Source organism: Nerophis ophidion, linkage group LG08 (assembly GCF_033978795.1).
Source record: "Nerophis ophidion isolate RoL-2023_Sa linkage group LG08, RoL_Noph_v1.0, whole genome shotgun sequence".
Taxonomy (NCBI): domain Eukaryota; kingdom Metazoa; phylum Chordata; class Actinopteri; order Syngnathiformes; family Syngnathidae; genus Nerophis; species Nerophis ophidion.
The window spans coordinates 17,440,829-17,448,059 of NC_084618.1; the positions used below are offsets into that span (position 1 = coordinate 17,440,829).

The 7,231-nt window shown below is 40.9% G+C and overlaps 1 long non-coding RNA gene across 1 annotated transcript in view; it reads left to right on the plus strand.

The window, feature by feature from the left end:
* Positions 1–6,992, plus strand: part of LOC133557435 (uncharacterized) — a 24,864-nt gene extending 17,872 nt beyond the window's left edge. Inside the window, exon 3 of the long non-coding RNA XR_009807767.1 lies at positions 6,217–6,992. This is a non-coding gene — a long non-coding RNA (uncharacterized LOC133557435). The remainder of the gene's footprint in view (positions 1–6,216) is intronic.
* The last annotated feature ends 239 nt before the right edge of the window (positions 6,993–7,231 follow it).

A 7,231-nucleotide genomic window follows, 5' to 3' on the forward strand; every position in this document is an offset into this window, starting at 1 on the left:
AGCGGCGGGAGGGTCAACCTGTGGCCATCATACCACCTTAGTTATTTTTTTTGCGTAATACTAAACATTTTTCATACTTTACTGTGAGTGGCAACACTAAATTCCCACTGTCCATGAAGTTCCGCATGTCACCATGTTTTCCTCTAAGAGGCGGGGTAAATTTTATTCCAATTGTATTCATATTTCATCATTTTCAAGCTTAATTTGAATGAAAGGGAATCCTTCATTTCAACCAAAAACTTTTTTCTTTGAAGGCTCATTTTGTCACCGACCGTCCTATTTACGTAAAATCCAACGATGCCTTATTACGGTACCCGGGTGACACTTGGTGATCACTCCAGCAGCACTGAGAGCTGACTCAGCCAAACTGCCTCTTGGCAATGTCGTAATTTTCAATGCCAACAAAGAAATTGACTTGGAAAAAAACAATACGTAAGTAAGGCTGCACTTTTCCAAACATGTGCTAGCTTGATGCTAATACACATTGGCTTTGCTATTGACACGCTACTGATTAGCATTAGCCATTTGACTTGGTGATTTAAACGCCTTTTACATTTGTTGATGAAAACTGCAACTAAGATGCACGTTACAATCAAACAGCTGGTGCGTAATAAGTAAAATACTTACAGTGCTACATTTTTTTAGGGTGCAACAAAAACACCATAAACTATACACTACGGCCACCTAACGTCTTGGGCTCTATGCAACTTCATGTCATACTTGCATAGCGATATCAAATAAAAAACAATAAAAAAAGACATAACAACTGGACAGCTGTTATCATAATCAGCTCATTTCTAAATGTTGCAATAAAAAATAAAAATTTTGTCATCCAAAACAATACTTAACACACACAAAAGTACCGAAAATATATATTGGTATCCATTCCCGATGCCTGGGTATCGGTTCAAATATGAGCGGTACCCATCCTTAAACCACATCTGGACCTCGCATTTAGCCACGCCTCCATCCTTTTCCTATTTTGACACTTTTGAAGTTTGATAAGATAAGTTAATTTATTAATGATTTTTTTTATAAAATTGTTTTTAATAAAGCGACATTTAAACAGTGAATATTCCACCCCAACACTTTTTCCTCATATATATATATATATATATATATATATATACATATATACATATATATATATGTATATATGTATATATATGTATATGGGGATTTCAAGGGATTTTAAAATCCCCTGATACAGGCTTGTAGGGTTGAAATAGCGTCTGTGTTTTTTCCTGATCTAACGTATATTCTGCTTTATTGAGCACTGTAGAATGGATACACCACAGAAACCTCCACTATATATATATATATATATATATTTATATATATATATATATATATATTTTTTTTTTTTTAATGTTCTTTAGATAATAAAAAAAAGGATCTTTGATTTTACACAAAATTCCTACTGTCCCTGGAAGTTCCGCACCTTGCCATGTTTCTCTGCATGTGTGTATGTATATATATATGTATGTATATGTATGTATGTATGTATGCGTGTGTGTGTATATATATGTGTGTATATATACATATGTGTGTGTGTATATATCAATCAATCAATCAATGTTTACTTATATAGCCCTAAATCACTAGTGTCTCAAAGGGCTGCACAAACCACCACGACATCCTCGGTAGGCCCACATAAGGGCAAGGAAAACTCACACCCAGTGGGACATTGGTGACAATAATGACCCAGTGGGACGTCGGTGACAATGATGACTATGAGAACCTTAGAGAGGAGGAAAGCAATGGATGTCGAGCGGATCTAACATGATACTGTGAAAGTTCAATCCACAATGGATACAACACAGTCGCGAGAGTCCAGTCCAAAGAGGATCCAAGACACAGCAGCGAGAGTCCCGTTCACAGCGGAGCCAGCAGGAAACCATCCCAAGCGTAGGCGGACCAGCAGCGCAGAGATGTCCCCAGCCGATACACAGGCGAGCAGTACATGGCCACCGGATCGGACCGGACCCCCTCCACACGGGAGAGTGGGACATAGAAGAAAAAGAAAAGAAACGGCAGATCAACTGGTCTAAAAAGGGAGTCTATTTAAAGGCTAGAGTATACAAATAAGTTTTAAGGTGAGACTTAAATGCTTCTACTGAGGTGGCATCGCGAACTGTTACCGGGAGGGTATTCCAGAGTACTGGAGCCCGAACGGAAAATTCTCTATAGCCCGCAGACTTTTTTTGGGCTTTGGGAATCACTAATAAGCCGGAGTCCTTTGAACGCAGATTTCTTGCCGGGACATATGGTACAATACAATCGGCAAGATAAGATGGAGCTAGACCGTGTAGTATTTTATACGTAAGTAGTAAAACCTTAAAGTCACATCTTAAGTGCACAGGAAGCCAGTGCAGGTGAGCCAGTACAGGCGTAATGTGATCAAACTTTCTTGTTCTTGTCAAAAGTCTAGCAGCCGCATTTTGTACCAACTGTAATCTTTTAATGCTAGACATGGGGAGACCCGAAAATAATACGTTACAGTAGTCGAGGCGAGACGTAACAAACGCATGGATAATGATCTCAGCGTCTTTAGTGGACAGAATGGAGCGAATTTTAGCGATGTTACGGAGATGAAAGAAGGCCGTTTTAGTAACGCTTTTAATGTGTGCCTCAAAGGAGAGAGTTGGGTCGAAGATAATACCCAGATTCTTTACCGTGTCGCCTTGTTTAATTGTTTGGTTGTCAAATGTTAGAGTTGTATTATTAAATAGAGTTCGGTGTCTAGCAGGACCGATAATCAGCATTTCCGTTTTTTTGGCGTTGAGTTGCAAAAAGTTAGCGGACATCCATTGTTTAATTTCATTAAGACACGCCTCCAGCTGACTACAATCCGGCGTGTTGGTCAGCTTTAGGGGCATGTAGAGTTGGGTGTCATCAGCATAACAGTGAAAGCTAATACCGTATTTGCGTATGATGTCACCTAGCGGCAGCATGTAGATGCTGAAGAGTGCAGGGCCAAGGACCGAACCCTGGGGAACTCCACACGTTACCTTAACGTAGTCCGAGGTCACATTGTTATGGGAGACACACTGCATCCTATCAGTAAGATAAGAGTTAAACCAAGACAGGGCTAAGTCTGACATACCAATTCGTGTTTTGATACGCTCTAATAAAATATTATGATCGACGGTATCGAAAGCAGCGCTAAGATCGAGGAGCAGTAACATAGATGACGCATCAGAATCCATCGTTAGCAATAGATCATTAGTCATTTTTGCGAGGGCTGTCTCCGTGGAGTGATTTGCCCTGAAACCGGATTGAAAGGTTTCACATAGATCGTTAGACGCTAAGTGTTCATTTAACTGCTCCGCAACAATTTTTTCAAGGATTTTTTAAATAAAGGGAAGGTGAGACACCGGTCGGTAATTTACCATGAGGTCAGGATCGAGGTTAGGTCTTTTAAGAAGAGGATGAATAACCGCTTTTTTGAATGCTAGGGGAACAGTGCCCGAGGAGAGTGATAAGTTTATAATATTTAGCACTGATGGACCTAATAATACAAAGAGCTCCTTGATCAGTTTCCCAGGAAGAGGGTCAAGTAAACATGTTGTCTGTTTTATTCCATTTACACGTTGTAACAATTCCTCTAATGTTATTTCCTCAAAACGGGAGAAACTATTTTAGAGGGCAGTATCCGCCGTATATACCATCGTGTCAGTGTTAATAGAAACCCGTTGTAGCTGGGACGCATTGTCTTTAATCTCCTTTCTAATGACTTCAATTTTCTTACTAAAGAATTGCATAAAGTCATCAGCTGAGTGGGTTGAGCTACTGGAAGGAGTCCCTTGTTGGGTTAGCGATGCTACCGTACTAAACAAAAATTTAGGATCGTTTTTATTACGGTGGATGAGATTTGAGTAATATTTAGCTTTAGCTAGGGTAAGCATGCGTTTATAAGTTATTAAACCATCACTCCATGCTTGATGGTGCACCTCAAGTTTAGTCGTGCGCCATTTGCGTTCCAGCTTTCTACATAATAATTTCTGAGCTCTAGTTTCTTCTGTAAACCACGGGGTGCGCTTTTTTGGAGCCTTTTTTAACTTTAGCGGTGCTATGTTATCAATGGTTTCGCGCAGGGCGTCGTTAAAGTTGTTAGTGAGGTTATCAATAGAGCCCACATACTTTGGGAATGGTGCCATTACCGAGGGCAGTAGGTCAGCAAGAGTTGTCGTTGTGGCTGTATTAATGTTGCGGCTGCTATAGCAGGTATTATTATTATTAGTTTGACGAACATGCGTCTGAACCTCGAATTTTATAAGGTAATGATCGGACAATACTTTAGTATACAGGGAGTATCGTAACTTTGGAAACGGTGATACCCCTGACAAGCACTAGGTCTATCGTATTACCGTTGCGATGCGTGGGTTCATTTATTATTTGTGTGAGACCACAGCTATCAATTACAGTCTGGAGCGCTACGCACGGTGGGTCCGATGGGGTATTCATATGGATATTAAAGTCCCCCATTATGATTATATTATCGGCGTGTGTCACTAGATCAGCAACGAACTCTGAGAATTCATTAATAAAGTCCGAATAGGGCCCTGGGGGGCGGTAGATAACAGCCAGGTGTAGAGGCAGCGGTGTGACAGACCTCATAGTAAGCACCTCAAACGATTTATATTTATTATTTATGTTAGGACTAAGGTTAAAGTTTTCGTTGTATATTAGTGCGACCCCCCCACCCCTTTTGAGCGGACGGGCAATATGCGCATGTGTAAAGTTAGGAGGACATGCCTCATTTAGCGCAAAAAAGTCGTTTGGTTTAAGCCAGGTTTCGCTGAGACCGATGACGTTAAGATTGTTGTCTCTGATAATATCATTAACTAACAACGTTTTAGGAGACAATGATCTTATGTTTAAAAAACCTATATTATAGGTAGTGGGCTGTTTTAGGGAGTTTTTGATCAAATTATCCGTAGTAGCAATATTAATAATGTTGTGTTTATTATGCCCAGTGCATTTAGTATAGTTACGACCATATCTAGGAATTGATACGACAGGAATTTTCCGATTGTTTGATTGTTGCTTTGATAAACTCCACGCATCATGGTTAGCCACCTCAGTAACGGGGATTTTCCGATTGTTTGTTTGTTGCTTTGATAAACTGCACACATCATGGTTAGCCACCTCAGTAACGGGGATTTTCCGATTGTCTGTTTGTTGCTTTGATAAACTGCACGCATCATAGTTAGCCACCTCAGTAAAACACATGTCCAACTCTGAAACACTCAAAGCAGAAAAAACTTGTTCTAATTTAACAGACTCCTTACCCAGACCAGTAGTCTCGCATTTTCTATCTAAATCCGTCTTCGGGATGGAGGAAAGTGGTGTTCTGTGGGGATTAGCCTTCTGCTTTGTTTTTAGCCCCGCTCGGCATCCGCGTTTCCGATCACACCGCTGGCGTCTGCTCCGTAGACGGCCCCCGCTGCTACTAGACTCCCCCGCTTCACAGGCCGCTGGATGTAGCCGCCGATGTATTCCCATGCTAGTTAGCAAGTCTAGCACGCAAGTGTCTATCAGTCCAAAACGGCCCGATTCGTCCACATCCAGAAGTGTCTGGCGGTCGTACGTGATCACGGAGTGACCACGATGTGAGCCAGCCATAAAGTTTTGGAATTGTCCGGTATTTCTGCCAAATGATCCATCTTTAGCAGGAGCTCCTCGAGAGCGCAGCCCGTCCGGGCGCCGCCATCTTGGAAACATATATATATATATATATATATATATATATATATATATATATTGTAGCTGAGATAGACACCAGCGACCCCAAAGGGAATAAGCGGTAGGAAATGGATGGATGGATATATATGTGTGTGTGTGTGTGTATATATATATATATATATATATATATACATATATATATATACATACATATATACATACATATATACACATATATATATATATTTATGTATGTGTATATATATGTATGTATATATATGTATATACTGTGTATTTATATATATATATATATATATAATCAATTTTTTGAGCGCCCCAAGTAAATGTCCCACCTCAACACTTTCCCCCCATTTGAAAGTCATGTAAAATAGAAATAGTCTGTTCCAAGATCAAACTTGTCAAGCCTCAATCAACACTTCATAGGCATACAAAACATTCATCCTCTGTTTGTGTTTCCCTATTTACCCGCCGGTGGCGCCCGACACTAAATTCCTACCGTCCCTGAAGGAGGCGGGGCCATAGAGTGGGGAGCCACACCCACTGAGTGGGGAGCAGCCAGCTGGCTGGTAGGAGTAATAAAGAAGGAGAATCAATAGGGCATGCAATGGAGCCAAGGTGCTGCCATTCATCACGCCGCCTCCCTGACTCCCATCATTCATCATGCTCAACGAGGCAGCAAATAGGAAAATGACTATTTGTATCAAACACATCTGCACTCATCCACCCAGGTATTTTATTCCCATTAACTCTGCCAGTAAAATACGCTTCTTGTTGTTTTTCCTCGCCGTGACTCCCCCCCCCACCCCCATTTTTGTTCCATCCTCACGTTTTTATGAGGCTTCCTCCGAACATCTCCGCCACGCCCACCTTAACGACGTGTCTCGCCGACGTCTTCATTCCCCGGACCTGAGCAAAACAGAAATCCATCCATAAATCTGAAACGCTGCACGGCTGCTTATCCCCGCCTCCTGCCTCATAAATTCCCCGGGTTAAGATGGCGGCGGACGGGCATGCAAATAAGGCGCGCTATCATCATGATAGCGCAACGCCCCATGAAACGGCGGCATCATTACCGTCCTTGGCGCCCAAACGACTCTGCGGCCTTCAGGCGGTGACCCCGCCCCCTTTCGAGCTTCTGAGAGTCTCCTAACCTGGTGTCACACACTTGGCTTGTTCTAGAGCTCCACATTCATTAGCATTTTTAAAAATCAATACAGACTTAAGAAAAAAATGACACCTCCACCTGTCTTTGATATTTTTATTGCCCAACTAAAAAAAATTGTTTCTCTCTGAATTGTTTGATGTTTCAAAAATAAATAGATATTTACTCATTTATGTGGGGACATTTTTTCGGAAATTTCATTATTATAATTAACGTCAAAGCTTTTTTTCCTCGTAACATTACTTTTCGTAACATTGCAATTGTCGCTCTAATATTTAGATTTTCTTTTTTTTTGCTTTAATACAACAAGATTAATCTTGTAGGGGAAAACAAAATTATAAAAAATATATACATACACAC